Source organism: Stegastes partitus, unplaced genomic scaffold, assembly GCF_000690725.1.
Source record: "Stegastes partitus isolate 25-593 unplaced genomic scaffold, Stegastes_partitus-1.0.2 Scaffold689, whole genome shotgun sequence".
NCBI classification, from domain to species: Eukaryota; Metazoa; Chordata; class Actinopteri; family Pomacentridae; genus Stegastes; species Stegastes partitus.
The window spans coordinates 214437-239521 of NW_007578420.1; the positions used below are offsets into that span (position 1 = coordinate 214437).

The 25085-nt window shown below is 40.4% G+C and overlaps 1 protein-coding gene across 1 annotated transcript in view; it reads left to right on the top strand.

Moving 5' to 3' along the window:
* The window catches only part of peak1 (pseudopodium-enriched atypical kinase 1), a 112906-nt gene that overhangs the window by 38931 nt on the left and 48890 nt on the right, over positions 1-25085 (top strand). Inside the window, exon 3 of the mRNA XM_008290649.1 lies at positions 21961-22038. The gene's annotated coding sequence lies outside the window, so the exon portion shown is untranslated. The remainder of the gene's footprint in view (positions 1-21960; positions 22039-25085) is intronic.

Below are 25085 nucleotides of genomic sequence, written 5' to 3' on the forward strand. Positions count from 1 at the left end.
GGTGTAGCTCCTAGAAGCAGTCCTATAATTGATGGCACATATCCACACATCTTGGTTATTCGTGAGTGAAGACGGGAAAAAGGCACAGCACTGCCAAAAGCCTGAAGATAGCAACTTTAATGAACAAAGATGGTTTCTCTTTTAACATTTAAGTTACCAGAATGCTTCATATACATGTTAACATGTAGGATGTTTCTAACAACTAATTTCCTTGTTGAGTAAACTGTGACTTGGATTAAAACCAGTTGATTAGCCTGATCGTATGAAAACACTCAAAATATTTCCAAACTGGTTAGCTAATGTTAGCACCAGCAGTGTTGTCTCTTTGCAGGTTCACATCCACATGCCTGTGCTGAATGCGGTTGTGCATTGCTGCAGTGGACTGACCATATGCCAGTTTATTCTGACAAAGCATATGCACGACTTTAATTTTCATATCTTAGATTAACATCCTGCCAAACTGTGCTCGTTTTGCAAGATGTTATCTGTCTGGCTTTCTACCTTGTTAGTTTACAATATTGAGGCATTGAGAAGAGATGGTGGTGGCTGGCTGTGTAAAACGTAGCAGTTAACTAGTATTTCATATGATTAAAATACCAACGCTTTATCCAACTGGCATCTCTGGTGTCCACTAGTGAGGGCAGCAACTTTTAGTGGACTAACTGTGCACATGTTGAAACTGCAAATGGTATTCCCAGTAGTGTAATTTCAGAAATGCTTTCCCCTTTCATCATTCTTGGTTACGGGGCCTAAAAATTGTTTTTCTTTATCTAGTTCTTGTGTGAACTATACTTCCACACCCTACTTTGTTTTCTTCTCCCTCCTCTCTGGATAGCATACATCACAGAATATATTGTGGAGAAAACAAATTGGAGAGAGATCCTCTGTTTCACTTTTGCCATGTCTTTGTATTGCTTTAATGCCTATGCCGGTCTGCTTTTGCCTCTTTGTCTCTGCTTTTTTTTTTTTTAGCCTCTCTTGCTGTGTGTACATTTGTCTTTCTCAGAGGGCCCTTCACAGGTTCTTATCACGTATTTGGTCTAACACAGGCCCTCAGAGACCTGCTGCAATCAGCCCAGAGCAGGAAGCCAACACGAGCAGGCTATGCAGAGGGCATTATTATGTACTTAACAATCACGACCCCATTCTCTCTCCCCCCTGTCATCCTCCCTCGTCTTCCTCTTGTTCACCTCTCCCAACTGTTATTCATAGGAGCTCATTGTCTTTGCTTTGGGTATTCATTTCTCTCTGAAATGTGCCCTTGTCGTGAAAGCTGATCCACACAGAGGATGCATTTCCAGTCAACGCGGCAGAGATTTCTCTGAAATGTTTACAGCTTATAGAGGAACAGAGTGTTCTGCTAATGTGCAAAAATAAGAAATTCTGTGGGAAGTAGAAAATCAGAACAAATCAGGACAGTTTGTGTTCAGATGATGACAGTTTGTTTATAGACTGCAGTTTAAAGATTTTTTTATTTTTATTTATTTATTTATTTATTTTTTGCGATAAACAGTTTTCTGACTACATACATCTTCATCATGGGCTTAGTCACCAAGCACAGACAACCCTGTGTGTGTTTTTATATGACAACATGTTACTAATGACTTATTTTACCCACCAAATAATGTTGTAGCACATGTTGTAGTTATCAATTATAAAATTCATTGCATGATTTTATCATCTTAAATCTGAATATTTTCACATTTCTTTTCTCTTCTATGAGTGTAAACGGAATGTCTTTTGATTGTGGACCAAACAAGACATTTGAAAACATCATCTTGGTTCTTGAGAAACACTGATTGACATTTTTTACCATATTTTTTGTCATTTTATAGAAAAAATGATTAATCAGTTAATTGAGGAAATAGAAACAGAATAATCAACAATGAAAATAATTGTAAGTTGCAGCGCGAGGACTGAGTTAGTAATGGTGTGTTAAATGTCTAATTTGTAGAAATTAAGTTATTACCACAGAAGTCATTGGATGTTAAAAAGTAACATAGATGATAGTTGGCTACATTATTTCCTATCTGTGCTCATAGTGATCATTACAGTGCACGTCTCTACTTAGCTGAAGCATGTAGTACTGGCAGTGCATGTGCAGCTGTGTGCTGTAACATTATTATATTTTTTTATATGTATAATGATCACACTACTGCAAGTGGTGCAGGTCTTTCATTATTCTTGCTCAGTTGCTCTGCACATGTAGGCCTTAAAAAAGAAAGATGTGTCATGTTTTAGTATTTTGCATTTGTTTGATGGGAAAAGACAGCAGTTTTATAATTGGGCATTTTATTAACAACAGCTTTACATTAATTGAAATGACAGTATTGTTCACTTAGTAAATTTAAAAGACCCTGATTGGTCCACTGATATTTTCTGAGAAGTGTGTTACAACATTGGTGTAAATCAGATGTAATCAAATCAACTTGGGAGTGCCACTATCGTGCCCTACTCACCCACTATAAACACACACAGTAGCGTTCTGCTTTCAGCCAGACATTGTTTATTTTGAGAATCAGCTCGATTACACCTCACAGGTTCCTTTACAAACAGGATGTCATCAGAACTTGAATAACAAACACTTTTTTTTTCTTGTCAATTTGTGATCCTGCCGTATCTTGGAAAGGGAATTACACTGAAATCACATCACTCTGTGGCCAGATACTCAGTGACACGCTGGATGAAAATTACTCTGACACTGAAGCTCTGATCATTTAGTTAATTAAAAAGTTTAAAGTCTTGTTGATTTCCAATATACACTGCTCAAAAAAATAAAGAGAAGACTAAAATAACACATCCTAGATCTCAATGAATGAAACATTCCAGTTGAAAAACTTTATTCATTCCATAGTGGAATACGTTGAGAACAAAATAACATAAAATGATTAATGTAAATCAAAATTATTATCCAATGGAGATCTGGATTTGGAATCATACTCAAAATAAAAGTGAAAAATCACATTACAGGCTGATCCAACTTCAGTGGAAATTCCTCAAGACAAGTCAAAATAAGGCTCAGTAGTTTGTGTGGCGTCTACGTGCCTGTATGACCTCCCTACAACACCTGGGCATGCTCCTGATGAGGTGGTGGATGTTCTCCTGAGGGATCTCCTCCCACACCTGGATTAAAGCATCAGTCAACTCCTGTACAGTCTGTGGTGCAACGTGGAGTTGGTGGATGGAAAGAGACATGATGTCCCAGATGTGCTCAATTGGATTCCGGTCTGCGGAATGGGCAGGCCAGTCCATAGCATCAATGCCTTCATCATGCAGGAACTGCTGACACGCTTCAGCCACATGAGGCCAAGCATTGTCATGCATCAGAAGGAACCCAGGGCCCACTGCACCAGCATATGGTCTCCCAGTGGGTCTGAGGATCTCATCCTGATACCTAATGGCAGTCAGGGTACCTCTGGCTAGCCCATGGAGGGCTGTGTGACCCTCCAAAGAAATGCCTCCCCACACCATTACTGACCCACCAAACTGGTCATGCTGGAGGATGTTACAGGCAGCAGAACGCTCTCCACGGCGTCTCCAGACTCTGTCACGTCTGTCACATGTGCTCAGTGTGAACCTGTTCTCACCTGGGAAGAGCACAGGGCACCAATGGCAAGTCTGCCAATCTTGGTGTTCTCTGGCAAATGGCAATCTCCCTGCACAGTGTTGGGCTGTAGGCACAAGCCCCACTTATGGACGTCAGGCCCTCATACCACCCTCATGGAGTCTCTTTCCAATGGTTTGAGCAGAAACATGCATTTTAGTGGCCCGCTGGAGTTCATTTTGCAGGGTTCTGGCAGTGTTCCTTCTGTTCCTCCTTGCACAAAGGAGGAGGTAGCGGTCCTGCTGCCGGGTTGTTGCCCTCCTATGGCCTCCTCCACGTCTCCTGGTGTACTGACCTGTCTCCTGGTATCTCGTCCATACTCTGGACACTGTGCTGAGAGACACAGCAAACCTTCTTGCCACAGCTTGCATTGATGTGCCATCCTGGATGAGCTGCACTACCTGAGCAACTTCTGTGGGTTGCAGACACCCCCTCATGCTACCTCTAGGGCTGAGAGCACTGACAAAATGCAAAAGTGACCAAAAAATTGGCCAGAAAGGATGAGAACAGAGACATGGTCTGTGGTCACCACCTGCAGAACCACTCCTCTATAGAGGTTGTCTTGCTAATTGCCTCTCATCTCCACCTGTTGTCTGCTCCATTTGCACAACAGCAGGTGAAACTGATTCACAATCAGTGTTGCTTCCTAACTGGACAGGTTGATTTCACAGAAGTGTGACTGACTTGGAGTTACATTGTGTTGTTTCGGTGTTCCCTTTATTTTTCTGAGCAGTGTATATTATTTATGCTTGCAGTAAAATTAGTCAGAATTTTGTGCTGCAACGTAGAAATAATTGACTTTTTCTTGCTGCCTCCAGTGCTGTGCTTGGTTTTATGTGCTTGACAGAGTGACAGCTATGCAGAGGAGGAGTCAAAAAAGGCAGGAGGTGAGTGAGCACACACTATACTATAGTACCAAATTTCACTTTACCCAAAGTTTATGAATACCATGTCACTGGCGTAGTCTAAACCTAATGAGGCTCAGCTGTTTACACTATCAGATGTCACTTCAGTCAGTAGTTTACAGGTGTGCTCATTCTTATGAATTAAATCAGTGGTATTTTCCAAATGAGGCATGGGTGACACTGTGCATACCACAGTGGTTCCTAAGGTAACTGTTGCTTAGTGCTCTCCCACTGTTTTGGGTATGTTTTTGATAAGATTCTTTTGCAGCAACCTCCTTCTTCAGCTGTTTGCATTTTTGTGCTTAAGGGTGTAACATAGCTAAAAATGTGGAAACGAAGGAGATATGCAGTTTGTTGCATTCAGTCATATTTTTATTGCTTCTAGAACTCATGCTATCTTTGTACTCTTTGCCTCCATTGTGGAGATTCAGCTTTCCAGAGAAAGTTTTCATATCTGGGTAAGGCAATCACAGAAGTGAGCTATATGGAACAGACCTTTTTGCTAGCTGTATTAGCTTTTACTTTATGGGGAACTGAGCGTTTGGTTCTACGACTGTGTCTTTATGTCCAGCTGAATTTCGGCAGGTGACACACCATCTGCATAATAGCACCGTTTATCAAGCTGCAGCTTTATTAGTTGTAATTACAAAGCTGGTGTCAACAAATCATTTGCAGAGACATTGAGGTTTTCCAGGTTTGGCATTAGCAGGCCCCACTCTTTGCAGCAAAGTCCTGCCCCTTAGTCGGCAGCAGAGCAGTGAGTGCAGGAACACCGCTGGTTTCCTGCATTTAGACACGACCAATATTGAATTTAAATTGTTCAAACTGTTCCTCCTCTTCCTTGATACCTTTGAACTTGCACTGAACCATTTGGAGCCCCCTCATTTCCTCATAGGGCAGCCACACATGATTAATACACATTGGGATTTTGTGCCCTCCCCCAAGTGTGCATACTTAAACTGTGACTCAGTATTTTATGGTCACAAATTGATATTGCACTTTCATTTCATCACCCACATCACTTTATGTTCGGGTTAGGTTATCAACTATCCTTTTCTTGTGAATATTTTATGACACGATGCCTTCCTGTGGCTCAGAGAAATGTGTCACAGCTGATCTCTCGTCCTTTCTGTCTAATGCTGTCCTTTGCCCCGAAAGTGGAAGGGGCACAGCAGATTTTGTGGTGGTTACTATTTAATAGGATCAAATGGCCGTGTGAAATATTCATTTTAAATCATTGCCATGCTCTTCAGAAGTAATAGTGTGCTGCTTGTGTGGAGTTAAATTACCTTGTTAATTATTTAAAGTAGTGTCATATATGTAATGTCATGCAGTATAATATTTATCTCAAGGTTGGAAAAAAAATCATGATTCATACTTCCTCTTGTTTATGTAATCGGAGGTAATGTTTATATGAGACATGGAGAGCTTTAGATTACTTGGTGTGCACTGATGCTGGTATAATCAATTAAAAAAAGAAGCAAACAACTGTAAATTGTCACACCACTCAACCTTTTATGACAACACCTGTTTAAACAACAAACAACTCAAATGTGAGGAGGCTGTAATATCCATTAAAATTAGCTTCTCAGTTATACCAACATCGTGATGGTTGCCCCCTTACTTTTTATTCAGTGGTGTAGAATAGTGCACTCTGTGTTATGTTTTCAAATTTCTCATCCATACCTCTTGATATCTGTCTGTCCCATTCTTGTGAATGTTGATGTCTCTTGCATACCTGGAGGAAATTCTTTCAGATTTGACAAAAATATCCACTTAGACTTAAGGATGATCTGGTCAAAAGTCAAGGAAATTGTGTCCTTATAAAGTGCATTTCTACATGCTAATTGTGACAAAATTTCACATCCATGTCTAATAGTATAAAATTGTGAACTAAGGACATGTTCTATCCATAAGGTCAACGGTAAAGTCTGGAAACAGGGATGTAAATTGAAACTTAGACTTAACAATTGTTGTCGTTTCACAGTGCTAAAGCTGAGTTTCCTCTAGGATTTTTGTCATCGTTCTTATAAATGCAAGAGTGCTCAAGCTCACCTCTGACACCCTTCACACAGATATAGTCTTGTCCTACTTGACATGTGAGTAAAGGCGCAGTCTGCGATTGAATCAAAGCCTGTCCAAGTGTCACTCAGGCGCTGTGCTCTAAAATCCTGGAATGCATTTCATCATTCTCTCCTTGGTTTAAAAGAAAAACAAGTAATCCACTGAGTGAACTGCATCTTGTCATGCTGACGCGCAGCATCTGGGTGCTACACAGTGGTTTTGCATGTTCGCAGCCTTTTAGCTTGATTGCAAGACCCTAAGCTCTCGAGAACACGAAGAAGAAAATGAGCACCAGTGTACATCACATATATCTTAAAGCAGGCTGTGTCAAGCTGTCTTAGTCCAGCGTGGCTGGTGGTGCATATTACCAACTGTGTCAGGGTGCTGTTAACCATTACATACTGTACTTCTACAGCATGTGCATGTAACTGTCAATTCCCTGTGAAGAATCTGATAGTGAGCAGAGATGTTCAGTGAGACATGTAATTAGCTGGCTACAAAAGATAAGTTTGCAGCTACTAAATTTTACTGTTCATTACATTTAACTGTATTCATTATTATAAAACAAAAATTTCTGCATTTCAATTTTGACCTGGGTTGTTCCATGAATTTGTAAAGGCTAAGTGACTCATCTTAGTCAGAGATGTCAACTGCTTTCTAGTTTATAACAGCTGCAATCTGGAAAATAATGTTATTTAAATGAATCAAAAGCATAACCACAGATTGATTTACCTTATAATAATTTAGACTGCTTCTCAGTTCAATTGACATTAATTGCAGAGCTCAAACATTCTAGTGCTCCATATAGAGGCAAAAACAATCCAGTGCTTTGCTATTATCACTTTTAGTCACCCAGCTCCCCAAGCTCAACCTCCCTGACGCAGAAGCCCTTTCATATGCTTTGATCCTGTTAATAATTATTTGCCATGCAGCTGGAGAAGAAGGGCAGATTGAAAAAAAGCAGCAGAATGCTGTGAACTGATAGACACATTGAGAGGAGGGGAGGGGGGAAGTAAGACTTGGAATGTTTGGTGGTGTGGGAGTTTCAACCCTGTGTTGTCCTTCCCAGTCTTTATCACTGAATATGAGAAAGCAGAGAATGGCCCGAGGACTTCAGCTGAAAGTATCCTATGCCAAAGAACAACATTCCTGCCATGGATAAACAATATTTGAATTTGAAACCTATTTTCCCTGTTTCCGCCTACACTTTTTTGGGGGAAAAAAAAAAAAAAAACGGCGTTACTGATGGTAGAATACATCGTTCAGTGTGCCCTCTATACCATTTATATTCTACTACTGATGTCCTTTTTGGTGAATTCTAAGTGGCATTGCCTTATCTCATCCATGCCGTCCTTTGCTGTTGGAAAGTGTTTCCCTCCTGGACTGGCTCCCTATCTGGAGTAGGTCTGGATGGGCTCAGAACAGAACTGGAATGAACATCCCTGCTGCTCCACTGGCAAGGTCGAAAAAGGAGAGCATTGGCTGGGGGTGAAAGCAAGCCAAGGAGCTCAACTGATTCTTCATCCTCCTTTCTCCACTGGGGCTGGAGATGGATTACAGTGACATTCTTCCATTTCTCCGTCGTTATGGGAACTCACTCTGGTCTGTTATGTTATCTTTACTATGGCTATGATGAAAAAGCTAAAAAGTTTTCACTGAGGGTCAGACACATAATTCTTTGATACAATAATTGTTTGTCTAAATGTTAACAGCCAATACCTCCACTGTCACTTATTCCTAGATATTTGAAGCTGCATCAGCATCACATAGATTCCCCACACTGTCACTGAAGTTTTGATTGACAGTGTTATGCAGTAGGATATAGGAATCTGTAACAGCATCTTGCACCTCATTTTGGAACTTGTGAAGAGCTGGAATACCTAAATGCTTCCACAAATCCCATCAAATCATGTCAGAACTTGCCCCAAAATACATACTAGTGATTAAAATCCAGTCGTTCCTTCCTTCGTCCCTGTTAAAAATGACTTTTACACATAACCGACATAGCTGGGGAAGCGCTTGTGTCATGTTACAAACCTGGCTTCACTTCCTCTCCCTCTCATTTCATGAGTCAGTGTAATCATTGATTGAGAACCTGCTCTTGTTTATAATGCCATTAAAATAGACTTTTATAACCCCCAGAGCTCAATAAGAAAATTGATTTATTGAGGTGCTAGGTAAAGCACCACTGAGAAAGAATAATGGGTCAAGACTGGCATCCCTCATTCACTTTCTTGCTGCGACACAACATGTAAAAGGAAGTCATTATAGTGACAAATCTGTGATTGCCTGAGTCCTCCCATCTGCAGATAGGGCAGCTGATAGTGAAGGACAGAGGGATGGATGGTCCTGGTATGTTCCCTGTCACTCCAGGTTGGGAAAAATAAAAATGGAAGTGAGAGATTGTCTCAGTGTGTCCGATAAACACAGGGATAGGTGAGGATGACGAAGCAGGAAATGTGCAAACACATTTGAGGGCGGGGATGAAAAAACAGCTGTGAGGTGAGGATTCTGTGGTGTTTGTGTGTGAATGCACACACGACAGCAATATTTATGCAAGGAGCAGCGTCTCCCATACAAACACAAGGCTAACATTCGCAGATGAAAGGCGGTGAACCTTAATGGCAGGTTGGCCATACATAATAGTGTCTAACCACAGGCATTTTTCTTGGAAGCCATCTCACATTAAGTGTGGTAACAGACGGTCTGCAACAGTTGACTCATTTGAAAGTCACTGAAAATTCACAGGCAAACCTGCCTCAATGAAGTAGAAAAAGAAATCTTGATGGAAATACTTTTGTTTTTGCTTTAGGGCCTAGCAAATAGGTGACACTCAGTACCAAAAAAGTACTTCCTGTTATATAAGGTAAATATAAATGCATTTTAGGTACGTGTGAATGAAATATGTTTTTTTTCCTGTTTCTATTATACTTACAGAGCCATTCTCCACATACTCGCCATCAGTGTTATGATGCATTTTTCCCATTGAGCAACATTTTCACTAACAATAATTATTATCCTATATTTTTAAGCCATCATCCACAGTGCAGTGTAAAGTAAATACAATATCATCACTGTGTCTCGCAGTCACGTGGTGTGATTAGATCAGTAATAATTTTCACGGAGCTATCCTTAATCTCATCTCTGAAATAGAAGAGCGTCAGTGACCACAAAGGCTACAAAGGCTTTCTGTGTTATTTTAGTCCATCTCCTAGGAAACTTCTGCTTGTCTCAGCTATCTGTTTTTCGTTAGGATGGCTAATTACTGGCAACCCTCTAGCCTGACTTCACCCCATCCCCCTGTACTTTACTTTTATCCTACTAGCTTCCATTCCTGACTTTATCCTATTTCTTCCCGTTCCGCTTTCCTTTTGCACCACCCCCCTGAGATCATCCTTAGAAACTAAGGGTCTAAGAAATGGCATGGTAGAATTTTTTTTGGTTTCCTCCTTTTGCTCTGTGTAAATTCTCAGTTTCGTTTCTAATATTTATAGCTTGTGAGTGGCATAATAAAGCATGTGCCATGACACCCACAGTTCATTGATGACTTAGATCTCATCAGATTGTAATGCCTTGTGAAAATGACTACAGCTGCACTTATTTAATGAACACACTACCAGCCCTTGACTCTCATTACAAATAATGCCCTTGTAGGTCCTTGGACTAGCTCCACCTCCAGTCCATTATTTTCTGAATATGGATCCTGGCCCCTCAGTATAGAAGACATAAGGACCAGATGTCAGCACAGATGATGGGGCCACAAAGACCTCACCACATCATCTGCCAACTGCCCTGACATCTGCATGCATAGCACCTTTGCGATCAGTAGGAAATGGCCTCTTTAAGCTAATTTAGTACCACTGCGCCATCGAGACTAAACACTGGAAAAAGCTGGTAGTCGTCAGCTGTCTCTATCTTAGAAAAGCCGTATAAACGGTGAAAAACGTTCAGCCAGAATGCCTCTGATTTGTTTTGGTAGTAAAAGAGTCACTCATAGCAGCCACTTTATTTTAACAAATGTCTTGTAAGTCTTGCAGGAGTAAGTAACTGACGGCAGCGCTGGAAACTCGGCCCATGGAAACGGTTTTGTTTGGATTGGGCTGTTTTGGCCAGGCTCATTTGTTTCACACATGTCGACGATTTGTACTGAAAATTTGAGCGCTGCTGTAAAGTCTACTGATTACTTTGACATAGATGTCACACGTATTCAAAAAGAGGCACTTAGGTGTGTAGTTTGCTGAACAGTTAAACTAATCCGATGTTGATTTTGTTGTCTTAAAGTCCAAAAGATTCATCGCTGTGTTTAGAAAGTATTTTATGGTTTGTACTTTTTTCTGATGCTGTTCTTTTTCGCAAGAAGGTGCAAAAAAAAACTTGGGTTTTGCAATTTGGTGGATGTTTTGTGTAGTTACGCTGAGTTGTCATATAGCTTTACAACTTCTGAATTTAAGTTAGAATCACTTTCCAGTGCCTATATTCTAATAAAACTAAAAAAAGAAGAAAAAAAAAAGGTCAAATGGGGTAATGTGCTTACGATACAGCTTTGTGAGGTGAGTAGTGAGTTTCATTTTGACTTTGAATAATCAAATGCATGCCCTGTTGAGTCATTTAAAGCTTTTGATCTCTGTGTGGAAAAGGTGTGTTCAGATCTAGTATGAGTGTAACACTGTAAAAAAAAAAAAAAAAATAAAACGTGAAAAACTCATACTTCAACAGAAAACTGGACATTAGTTAGAAAAATCTGTCTTTATTAGATCATCTTTACAAAACCATTTTTTTAGTCACCGTAACATTTTAGTCATCTTTGGAAGCCTCGGACACAGCTGTTGCTCAACATCTGAGCTTTGATCATCAACTAATGAAATCTAAACTAGTAAATCATGCATAGTTTTCTCTACAGTTGTTTGTGTCTTTGTATCTCTCAGCCCTGTTAAGACATTTTCCTGGAAGGTAACACACATTCAAACACTGTTTACAATCACTGGGAAAATAAAAAAAAAAGTCCTGCCCTTCTGGCTTAATGATTTGCTTCACTGGTTCATGCCTTTTGTGTTTCATCGTACTTGTTTAGGGAGGGGAGATCACTTTCCCTGTCTAGACCTGTTCACTTTACAAACCATTTGGCTACTGAAACGTGTATTAAATTTGTACAAAGCAGACCAGAGTTTACCGGTGCTCCAATCCATATCAATGGGAGGCTGACAGCTGCTGCACTCTGTCCCTGCCTGCAAAATGTAAGGTTAAGAGGCATCATGAAATTGATAGGTCTCTTTGGGAATTTAGCTCTACTGGGAGGATTCAGCTCAGCCTCATTCTCCCATTCCTTCTCTTTTTTTTTTTTTATCCTCTCAGAACAACATCATTCTTAATGGGATTTGATGACGTGACTGTTGTAGGAGCTGGTCACACATGGGGACTGAACATGAATTACTACTGCTAAAGAGAGGGGGAAGGCCATCTCGCTTCTGGCTGTCATCCTCTTCTTGTTTTTCTCTTCAGAATTTTCGGTTTCTCTCACCCTGTCTTCTGCAAAATGAGAAGTTAATTTAGCTTCTCACCATCCTTTTGTTTAATTCTTTTGTCCTTCTTTCCTCTGTCGCTGTTCTGTTATGTTTTGACTCCCTCACCACGAGCCACTCTCACACTTGTTCCCTCCCTCCGTCCTCGTGTAGCTCTCGAGCTCTTCCTCCCTCCCTCTCTACCTCTCATTCATGCACTGGCTTCATCTCGACTACGTTTGCCATGTGGCTCTCTCCCTCAATCCACTGACCAGACACACATCACTGCCTTGTAAGTAGTCAGCCACAATTTGTTTTTGTTGTTGTGGATGTTCGCTCTTTACTTTTCTTCAAAGCTTCAACAACTGTTGCTGTCTGCACAGTATGGCTGAGACTTGCTAGCATGCTGATGGGCTCAGATACACAGATGGACAGGATGATCACACAGGACATACGAGATCCAAGTGAAAAAATGGTGTGCAAAGGGTTAGATTAGATGAAGGCAAGTCAAGGAGAAGCAGAGGAGAGGGAGGTACAAGCCAGTCTGTGCATCATTACCATCTCCTGTCTTGAGTGTCAAGTGTTTGGAGAAGGGACTTTCGGCGCTGATGGGATACCCTCTAATTAAGCAGGATGTGTGGCTTTGGACAAGCTGGCTCACATTTTAATGAGAGCTCTTTATGCACTGGAGTAGCTGCAGCTTTCTTAGTTACACAGTTCAGTACTTTGGGACAACAATGGTAGTGTTTCATTGCTCAAAAAGGCGCGTGTGTGTGCTATTTCTTCGCACACTACTTTTATCTGATGTAACTTTACCTTTCTGTTACAAAAACTGAGGTTAATGTTTTGTTCAGTTCTTTGATACAATATTGAAGCAGCCTGTGCTTCTTATTCTCATCCTTGTGAATATTGAATTTGTCTTGGTGCAGCTTATTCAGCTTAAAAATAGAAGATTTGTGTGGTTACCAGGACTGTTGTTTGCATCCTGACTCTTCTTTCTGCATTTTGAACAAAATCCTGTGCTGTGTGCCAAGAAATTCTAGCCACAATAAAAGGATCCTTGTATGATTTTAGCTAACCCTAATAATGGACCTGCAAAGTGAAAGAGAGAAAAGCACACTGAGACTGAAGTAGGGGCATGACTCATTTGGTAACCTTTTTCTCATTTGCTTACATGTGAACATGTAAAGAAGAAAAGCACATGCTGAGCAGTGTTCGGAGCAGAGTCACATTCATACAGTTTGATTAGTGGTTTATCTGTGACTATTTTTGTTGAATGTATATTGGATAATCCCACCCCTCCTCCAGCACATTTCTTTCTAATCAGCTCTAAGCAGGAAGACACAATAAACACACACACATCTGCGTGGAGGTTCATGCTGTAATGTCTGACCGGAGACGGACTGTTTGATGATGTGTGTTAGCTTCTTGTTTTCAATTTAGCCCATGTCTGTCTCACTGCAGGGAGGTAGTTGTGAGTCAATAGACATTTAATTTCTTTCTATGTATTTCAACAGGCAGCAGGTTTGCATCAAGAGTGATTCAACCCGAAATCATTCAGCTCACTTGGAGGTGAATTAGAGGCCTGATGTTTAGCCGAATTAGATTTTAAGATGTGGCATGATTAAACCACGGAAAGAGCTTCCTAAGGTTTTTTTTTTTTTCTCCGGTTGGTTATTGTGCTTATTTTGACATGCATAGACTTTATTTCATAATATGTTAGCACATGCATGAGCAATGACAAATCACTGGTAAAAATTTGTTTGTAAGTGCTGACGTCAAAAAATCCAGAGGCATTGGAGAGGGACCAGTAACCGAAGCAGTGGAACTTGGCCTTATGTTATCACTTTGCCTTTTTACCTTGTTGGATGTTTTTCCTCTTCTGTTATTCGAATGTTTTACTGCACTCGAAAAATAATCCAGGCAGACTTTCAAGCTAAGGTGCAGATTGGTGCGGCTTCATAGCAGTTCTGATTTCCATTTCTCCCACATGGAAGAACTGAGGACATGCTACGACAAAATGGACTGACTAAGAATCAAACCATTTGGAAACCATCTTCTACCAGCTTTGGAGACAAATGAAGACAGTTGCCAAAGAAATGTTTGTTTTAACTAAAAAATTAACCAAAGTACACATATGGTTAATGACTCCCACATGCTTTTCAAGAGCAAATGGAAAAAAGGGCTCTGTCACGTCATTTTAGAACATTACTCACCTTAGGATGAAACACCAAGCCTGCTTTAAAACTTTGAACCGCTACAAGTTGCAGCTTAGCCATAGCTGGTGGAGTCGGTGTTCCTTTTAAGTGGCATTCTGCCCACACTAATGTAGTTTTACCACAAAACACTGTTGTTGCATTTTAGCACTGTGATCGTTGTGTGGTAAAAAAAAAAAAACATTCACAAACATGGATGATGTACTCGTTCTTTTGCAACATGCTGTTCTGTAATTAGCCTTCAGTTTAGTGGAGCTAGTGTTTTCCATGCTGGTGGGGTCTCATCTGGGAACTAAACTCAAATACAGGGCACATGTTTTTGTTGTTGTTGTTGTTTTGTTTTTTTGGCCATACATTTTTCCAAGTAACCTCCCTAACTGATGCCCGCCTTAGTGTTTTCTAGCACATGCTACCAGATTTGTAATGCTAAGCTCGCTGAATCCGCACAGGCTTGATGTGATAAAGAGGTGTTGCCAAAATGCAGTTCTAAGTATGGATAATGTGACAAATCCTTCTCTGTGTCTGTGATTAATTATGATGACTCGGAGACATGATTTGTGCCTGGCACAGCCTCAGCATTGATGGCATAGATTGAAAAAGCAAAATGAGAAATCAGAGTCCCTGGAGAAAATTATGTTAGCACAGAAAAGAACTGCTTGGACATATTTACTTTGTTTGCTTGTTCTGGGAAGTAACACTGGTGGCCTGTTGGTTGATCAACCGCAGTGCTGCTTTTGAGAGCTTTTTAGTAATATCTGTGTGAAAGTAAGGTGCCCTAAATACACTGCATACAATAAAACAGGAAGATATTTTTCATTTTTCAAACGTTCAGTCATTGCGACTCACACTAAAGTCCAATCTTGAGCCATTCAAGAGCTGTGCCAATGCTGCTCACTGACTGTTGGCCAAGAAGTATAGTATGATCTTGTGCTGTATCAAATGCTGCCCAGCTATGTAATAAGACCAGACTAGAAGGCTCGACGCATCAGCTGATGACAGAAAATCATTTATCTTCAGAAGAGCAGCTTCAGCAGTTCGGTGCTCTCCAAGACTGAGTTTTTATTCATAAAATCCACATGTTTATCAGCAGTAAGTCTCTCCAGAGAACTTTTGAAAGAGGACACGTTGAGATTTCTGTGATTTGCTGCTATTTTTCAGCAAACACTGTTAAAAAGAAGCAGGCACGCTCAGAGTTTAAGAATATTTAAACAGTTAAACACCCGTATGTTGGGTTATACACACGTGGACAAAATTGTTGGTACCCCTTGGTTAATGAAAGAAAAACCCACAACGGTCACAGAAATAACCTGACAAAAGTAATAATAAATAAAAATTCTATGAAAATTAACCAATGAAAATCAGGCATTGCTTTTGAACTGTGGTTCAACAGAATTATTTCAAAAAATAAAATCATGAAACAGGCCTGGACAAAAATGATGGTACCCTTAACTTAATATTTTGTTGCATAACCTTTTGAGGCAATCACTGCAATCAAATGATTTCTGTAGCTGTTAATGAGACTTCTGCACCTCTCAGCAGGTATTTTGGCCCACTCCTCATGAGCAGACTGCTCCAGTTGTCTCAGGTTTGAAGGGTGCCTTCTCCAGGGGCATGTTTCAGCTCCTTCCACAGATGTTCAATAGGATTTAGATCAGGACTCATAGAAGACCACTTCAGAATAGTCCAGTGTTTTCCTCTGAGCCATTCTTGGGTGTTTTTAGCTGCTCTGTGTTTTGGGTCATTATCCTGTTGCAAGACCCATGACCTGCGACTGAGACCAAACTTTCTGACACTGGGCAGCACATTTCTCTCTAGAATACCTTGATAGTCTTGAGATTTCGTTGTACTCTGCACAGATTCAAGACACCCTGAGCCAGATGCAGCAAAGCAGCCCCACAACATAACAGAGCCTCCTCCATGTTTCACAGTAGGGACAGTGTTCTGTTCTTGATATGCTTCATGTTTGCACCTGTGAACATGGAGCTGATGTGCCTCGCCAAGTTCCAGTTTTGTCTCGTCTGTCCATAGGACATTCTCCCAGAAGCTTTGTGGCTTGTCAACATGCAGTTTGGCAAATTCCAGTCTGGCTTTTTTATGATTTGTTTTCAACAATGGTGTCCTCCTTGGTCGTCTCCCATGAAGTCCACTTTGGCTCAAACAATGATGGATGGTGCGATCTGACACTGATGTAGCTTGACCTTGGAGTTCACTTTTAATGTCTTTAGAGGTTGTTCTGGGCTCTTTTGTTACCATTCACATTATCTATCTCTTCAATTTGTCATTCATTTTCCTCCTGCAACCACGTCCAGGGAGGTTGGCTACAGTCCCATGGATCTTACATTTCTGAATAATATGTGCAGCTGTAGTCACAGGAACATCAAGCTGCGTGGAGATGGTCTTATAGCCTTTACCTTTAACATGCTGCTCTATAACTTTCTTCCTAATCTCCTGAGACAACTCTCTCCTTCGCTTCCTCTGGTCCATGTTTAGTGTGGTACACACCATGTCACCAAACAGCACAGTGACTACTTGTAACCCTACAAACAGGCCAACTGACTGACTACAAGTTTGTAGACACCTGTGATGCTAATTAGACGACACACCTTGATTGAACATGTCCCTATGGTCACATTATTTCAGTCTTTTCTAGGGGTACAATCATTTTTGTCCAGGCCTGTTTCATGTTTCTTTTGTGTGTGTGGGACACTGGATGGAAATTAGCTTTGTGCTAAATCCGGCGTATTTACTGCAACCTGAGATTGTACGTTCATTAATGCGCACTGTCCCGTCTAAATAAACAAATAAACAAGTTTATTTTTAAAATAATTCTATTGAACCATGGTTCAAAAGCATTGTGTCATTTTCATTGCTTAATTTTCATTGAAGTTTTATTTATTATTAATTTTCTTTCATTAACCGAGGGGTACCAACAATTTTGTCCACGTGTGTACATGCAAATGCAGAAACTGCTGACTGCTTCAAATAATTGCTGGTACACTAAATAACGTTCTTTTTCTTTTTCTTTTTGTTTGTAGTAAAATCTGCTCGCTCACAAACTTGCAGCACACAGAATGTGCAAACTTAAATTCTGCATATCTGCTTGTTTATCTTTTCTTGCATGCTGACTACCAATGATTGTCTTTTTTTTCCCCTCAACTCTGCCTCACTTGTTTGTGTTACCTGTCTCTTAAATGAGGAGCAGCAGTGGTAGTTGTCACTGTGAAGCCCCGCTCAACACCATGAGCACCCTGCCTGTCACTGTAGGTGCAGAGTTTGGAGATGGTTGTTAAAGAGACAAAGCCAAGACAGGGCAGAATGACAGAAAGCAATGGTTTAAAAAAAAAAAAATAAAAATACTATGCAGGCTACCATACAAACCGTTCTGCTTACTAGGATGGACTGCATGTGCAGATTAATGAAGCTTCCAGTAATACTGACCTGTTTGTTTAGTGTCTGTCGCAATCTCCGTGTCTGTGTGGCGTTGACTCTGCCACTAAGCACCGGATTTTAAGCGATGATTTGTCTGTGGTCTTCCGCTGTGCCATGTTGTTGTGTAAAAGCTTCCTGTATGTCTTTGTACTTAACCACAGACTTATACTATATTGAACACACTATATTTAAGCAAAACATAGGCCTTACATTTTAAGACAGGCTTATGTTGCAATCCCTTAAATTTAGTGGAGAACAACTGTTAAACCTGGAGAGACAAATGGCAGCTTTGTACGTCGGGTTTAGTGTTGTTTTGGGCCGTTTTCTTAACAAAACTAGGCCACTGGGTCATATGGCGCTGCTGCAATGACATTGAGCAAGACAGAAAAAGTTGACAATCGTCATCATGTTTATCGTCGTCATAATCGTGTTTATTGTATGCAGTCGAAAGCACTTTTATGGCTTATGATTTTATTTTTTTAACTGTCGCTGAGAGCATTATGCAACAAAATTTCGTTCTCGTGTACTCTTTTTTTTTTTTTTTTTATGCATATGTGCTTGAATGACAATAAAGTTATCTATCTATGTTGTGTAGCTACCTCCATTGACTATCCTTCAAGAAATATATGTGACCACTGTTCAGCTTAGTGCACATGGTTACTTGGTTTGCTTTGCGCGACAGCATGCGAGTGATGAATTGTTGGATTTTACAGTCGTTATATCTTAGTACTGACTTCAAGTAGGTATTAACTGAGTATAAATGACTTAAAAGAAATAGTGTTTGTCCAGAACAGTCTCCTTTTAATTCACATTTTTTGTTTTTATTTTTTGAATTTCCTGTCATCACGCTGTTGTCCTGCAGGGTTTTGCGTGATTCAGCTGTAAGCTATTAACTCAGTCTCTCTGCAGTCAGTGTTAATGAGAGTGAGTCAGCAAATTGCACTTGCAGGAGCTGGTCATTGGCGCAGGGAGGTGGAGGTGATCTGGCAGGTCAGATGAAAAGCTTCTACAACAAGTACAAAGATGCAAATCGGGGATAATTATTCTGATGCTGGACCATGCAATGACCATCCTATACAATATTTCTCCCCAGGAATATACAGTAGTTAGGATTGTGTTTCAATCCAAGTATGTTTGAGTCTAGTTGATTGAGCATCTTTTGGCCTTTCAACAAATAATTAATTGATGCTTTTGTTATGGGTGATACTAGAGATGTTCATCAACTTCTTTGCAGAAAACAAACAGCAGGAGTTGGAGATCTAAGACCAGCTGCAAGTTTAATTTCCCTCCATGCACTAGATATTGAATATACCTTTTAGACACACAGGCATAGTAATCATTAATCAGTGCATTTCTTTTCAACCTAGTAATGCTTTGAAAGAAGGCACTCAGACAGTCAATTAAAAGCCTGTGGACCACAAAGCGTGCTAGCCAAAATCTCAAACTGTTATTATAGTGTGAAGGCAGCAACACATGCTCATAGTGTCCCTGGAAGTGCACCCCTCAGAGGAGACAAACCAATAGTATGCTAGAACTGTGAGTCCTGTGGAAGGGAATTTGCAGGTAGCAAATAGACTCCTGGAACCAGCTGTTGTTTATGAGGTACGAGGGAGGGATTGTGGTCAGCAGGGTTGACAGAGGCAGGGACATGCGTGTAATGGCACCTGCAGACACACTTTGATTGAGATCTACAAAATGTGCAAAACAAACATGTTGTTTTGCTGATATGTAGCTGCTTCTGTGGAGGAACGCTCCAACACAGAAACTGAAGGTTTGATAATCCTGTTTATGACAGCCAGGCTGCCAGTATCAACATTCTGACATTTGGCAGAGGAACTAAACAAAAAAAACAAAACAAAACAGTTATTCAGTAGTTGTGCTTCTGTCCTACATTGTCTGGGCCGTTTAGCAAGTGACTCCAGCTGACATTCGTAGGTCAACTGGAGGTGGGTTTATGGGTCTGTTGGCAGCTCTCGGGTGTGTGTAGCTCTCAGAGTGTGTGGGAGGGCGCTACTGGATAGAGCAAGTGCCATTCTGCTGTTTTTAAATACCAATACAAAAACAGAGCATAAACTTTCTTCGGCGTTATAAATGCTCTTCCTGAACTTTAAACTGTCTGGGGCGTGCCTGTTAGCCCTTTCGCTGCTTTACATGCACTCTTGACATAACTAGTGAGCTATTAGCTATTAATAGGGTCCCAGAACCACAAATGGTGACAGTAGCTCCTATTAGTAGTAGTAGTAGAGATGTCTCGTGACTGAAAGTTCCATCCCTGCACTGGTCTTGGTGTGATTTTAATAATATTCGTATGACAGTATTTTGTCTGTTGCTTTACTCATCAAACTAACTAGTAAAACATTTGTTTGGAATCAGCATACTGATTCAGTTAATTCAGGATCCTAACTGTAGTACTTGATAAATCTGGACCATGTCGTCACTCTTCATGAATGTTTGCAAAGGTTCCAGTTATTGTTTTTGCCGCTGCTTTTCAAAAAAGTGTGCGTATTGAAATTTAAGCTCAAAGAATTTGCTGGTGTTTGGCTGACCCACAATCTGAGTGGTTAGGAAACGAAACCTCAAGCCAGGTTTGATTCCCAACCATTTGCTGCACGTGATTCCCCCGCTCCCTTTCCCGATTCCCCCTCCCTTCACTGTTCATATAAGATAAAGGTTTACAAACAAACAAAAACAATGCCGGTGTTATTTGCCCTACTAGACTCCAGTGCAGCAATATCGCCACATCTTGAGATCTCTGCAATTACGTTGGTGAGAAAACAGTAATCATAGCCCAAACCTAACCGAGATGAACCGGCGGAAGCTTGAACACAAAGGTACACTTTTGAAGCAAAACCCCATTTATTTATATATTTGCTGACTGAAGTACCAAATGTTTTATCACAACAAAACTTCCAAGGATTTCTCTCCTTATTCCCATTTTGACAGATCATTTTTCCATTCTAAAGCAAATAAATGGGTTCATGGAAAAAAAAAAAAATCCAAGGCTCCTGAGATGACTGTGGTTATTTTTATTCCCCAACAAGATGCTTCGTCCTTGGGAGCATTAATGCAGAGTGTTTTTTTAAAGATAGAATCCTTAATATGGGGGGATGGTTTTGCATTATTTTCTGAAATTTTCCTTGGTTGCATAGCAACACTCCTGGAGCCACCTATTTTGTGTCCAATAGAACACCTCGAACTGATCCTACAGCAGAAAGGGGATAGAATTCACAAATGGGCTGAGCAATTTCAATTCACTGACAGAAAAAAATATGCCTTCCCTTCACAGTTGGCATTAAATCCACCAACTGGATTAGCAGAACTGTTACTGTCCAGTTTATTTTCAGCACACTGGATACGAGCACAGGAAAGATGCTCACGTGCTGCTCACTTGAGCATTGCGCATGTATTTAACTGTGTAAAATGTGACACACTTGTGCCTTCTAAAAACAGTCACAAATTCAGAATTTAGCTAAAGTTCAAAGCACGCAGAGTTTACTAAAAAATAATTGAATACATATTTTTAATTACTTCTGCACAGAAGACGAAGACAGCATTCCTTGGATGTTAAATGTGTCCCTAGAGCTGATAGTTTTGTAATAACACAGCTGCTGTAGAGCTGCTCACTGGAATGTAATTTTCCCACAAATCTTGGTAAAGTAGTTCACCCTGGAAACACTCTTTACACCATTAGAAGCCACGTGTGTCCACATGTGTACAACATATGCAATTTCAGACGTACTTTTATGAAACAACTCCAATAAATCAGCTTTGTTTACTGCCCACAGCAAAGTTTTGGACCAGCCATCTCGTACTGTTTGCCAGGAAGGTTAATTTAAGAAAAACTGTAATTGATATTTGTCTTACTGTTGGATGAGAGTAAAAAATATTGTTCCTAAGAACAAGACCTCAAGGCTACTTGAAGCTCAAGAGTTTTCATATGCATCAAGTTGTATTCATTTGTGTAATAAAGTGTCTATGGCTTTTAGATGACTTTGCCTGGGTGATCAGTGTTGCAGTAAATCTAATATCTTTTCGGTTGCAGCGTACCAGAACAATGATTTGCTCTAAAAATAAGCCATGATGTGCAGAGGTCTGCTTCAGGCAAAATAACAAAATGCTTTCTCCTCTTCTCTTTCTCCATCTTCTTTTCGTTCTCTTTCTTTCACCCTCCCTCTTTATTCTTTTTCCTCATGCGTTCTGTTTATCTTGTCTTTCCCTGCCTTCTGTCTCCCTGTCATCTGCAGGTTCCAGCAGTAGGTGTTCCTCTGCTTCACCAACTGGGACTCCATGGCTGCCAGTGCTGCTGCTTGATTCATTGCACTGTGAGTTTACTTCTGTTTAGTGTTGGAATGTGTGTCCGTGTGTGTGTGTGTGTGTGTGTGTGTGTGTCTTGGTCTGTTTGTCCATCTGTGTTTTTGTCATGTCCTTTTCTAGTCTGCTAGTTTAGCCCATGCCACATGCACACTTGAATTCATCAACTACCAAACCTTTAGTTTTTCCTCTAAAATATTTGCCTGCCCAGGACTTTATTTGTGGTTTCTGTTTTGCCGCTCTAAAAGTCGATGCCAAGAGAGTCTGGTTACTCCCCGTGGACTCAAGTCATGCTGTGATTAGTCTCTCATGCTGTGTTCAATTTTTTTGCTGATTCCACTCTCTACTCCATTACTGGCATTCTCCAAAACAAAAACTGTATGCCTGAAGCCAATTTTCCCAACTTGATGACCTACAAGACATATTGATTACAGCGCCACACATTGCAGTTTATTTATTAGTGTATATTTGTGTGAGCCTCTATCCATATTAGACATATATTTAGACGGGTGACAAATGAAAGGAAAAAACAATATAAAGTGTAAGGTATTGGGCCACCACATGCTGCCAAACGTCTTCAGTGCTCCTTGTTATTGATTCTCCAAGAACACTATTTTTCCAGAAGATAATCCCTATTTTGGTGATTTGATGTCTCACACAAAATCTGTTCAGATGAGTTGAGCTCTGGTAACTGTGAAGGCTATAGTCTATGATTCATATCATTTTCACACTCATCGAACCATTCAGTGACTCCTTGCGCCCCGTGGATGGGAGCATGTGCATCCTGGAAGACACGACTCCTATCAAGATAGAAATGTTTCATCTTAGGATAAAGGTGATCACTGAGAGGTTTGGATTGATTTGGAGCGATCGTTCCCTCTTAGTGAATGCGTGAACCCAAACCATGCTAGCAAAATGTGCCTCACAGCATAAGAGAGCCACCTGATCCCCTCACTGGAGGGATCAAAGGTCTCGGTCTTCCCTTTATTTTTTTTTTACCTGTCTGTATGTGTACCAGCTCCTGTAGTATTTTTTGGAGAACTGTATTTATTTATTTTTGCCATAGGGCTTAATGTCCTGAATAACTTGAGAAGCAGATGAGATACATAGCAGCTAATGTATGCAGTGAAACGTTATGTGAATATGAAATTTCATTATCAAGTGTGGGGAAATTAAAGCGTAAACATCCCCTTTGGGCATGGCCAAAGATATATACAAATATTCTGCTTTAATAATAAGGTGTATCTGATTTGGTTTTTCGAGAAAAAGTTAAATTGCCTGGTTAGATATCCTTAAAATAAAATCGACACCTCTTCCCTCATATCCAGTATCCATGAATAGGCTAATGTTTTTCACTTGGAGTTTAACTACTGGATACAAGATTTCTCCTGGATTGTCAAATGACCATTCTCCTTGTATGTGCAATGAAGGCTTCATGTTTAAACATCTGCTTTGTGTCAGTTTGCTATTAGCCCAGGATTTGATTCCACACCAGGTGTAAGGTCAGATGAGCTCAGAGACTTTCAGCAGATGATTCTAAAAACAGTCTTTCACCATCAAACTCTGAACATACATCAAACAGACTTTTGAGCTGAGGCTATGATTTGATAGAAAACTTACCTATGCTCTCAGGAGTCGATATTGTTAATATAAGCAATGCTTTGGATGAGTGTTGACTAAAACCCAACGGTTACTACAATGACAGTAAACAAACAAGCAACTCTACATAGTAGGACATCATATAATATGCATACATTTTCAAAAATAATCTATTATTTGAAGCTATATATCCTTTTTGAAAGCAGCATTACTTATTTATTTACTTTGGCCAGTTGGAGGTAGCAGAATGAGCTGTGAACCCAAACATTCTGTATTATCGCTGTATAAAAATGTTGTACTAAGTGGTGCAGTTACCTCCTTTTGGTTCTGTTTTGGTCTCCACAGACCTTTGACAGAAGTGGCTCTTTCGCAGTTAAATTCCCCACTATGTTTTCCAGCTGGGGCGCTGGTGGCTCGGTGGTTAGCACCATCACCTCTCAGCTAGAAGATCCCCGGTTAGGGATCTTTCTGCGTGGAGTTTGCATGTTCTCCCCGTGCAGCGTGGGCTTTCTCCGGGTTCTCCGGCTTCCTCCCACAGTCCAAAAAACATGCGGACATTAGCTGGTGATTCTAAATTGTCTGTAGGTGTGAATGTGAGTGTGCTTGGTTGTCTGTCTCTATGTGTAGCCCTGTGATAGACTGGTGACCTGTCCAGGGTGTCAGCTGGGAAGGCCTCCAGCTCCCCAGCAACGCTAGTGAGGATTAAGTGGTGTATAGATGGATTTTGGATGGATTTTTCCAGCTGGTCACTATGTATTGGTAATGTTTGGTACTGGGCAGTTGCATTTGGTTTATCGGAACTCTTTCAACTAAGCAATGATGATAACGGTGACACCATTATTTTGCTCCTATAAAATACTCTGCAGCACTGATTGGAGGTGTTTTTTCACCATCAGCATCCTTTTTACATTACACATATTGACTTTATTCATTGTCAATATCCAAATATCATTTAGTGCAGTGCTTGAATTCTTGAGCAGTGTTTTGATCCGTACTAAACGTTCACCTCGAAGTTTACTTTTTTTTTTTTTTTTTTTTTGGCACTGAGTGTTAGCATTTAACAATGACTTACCTTTGTTAACATTGTCATGCACTTATTATCTCACTAATGATCTGTGTTTCCATATGTCTCGATGCCAGCTGGGTAAAAAGCAGCCATCTGTGTTGTTGTGTCTCAGTAGGTTTGGGTCCTGCTCTATTTGCATGTGCTCAGTCTTCACAGCTCCCACCACAGATGTTACTTTTGGGAGTTTGTCTAATAACAATAGATACGTCATGTGCTGTACTTGACCTTTTAGAAAAAAAATACCAGACAGCTTTCTCGTCTTTAGTTTTGTCTGCAACATTTGGTTTTCTCTGGTGCTTTCTGTTGAGACCTTGAAGATACGCCCATGCTAAATAGCTATGGTACTGGGGTTTTGTAATATAAATCAGAGGACGTTATTTAAAAAAAAAAAAA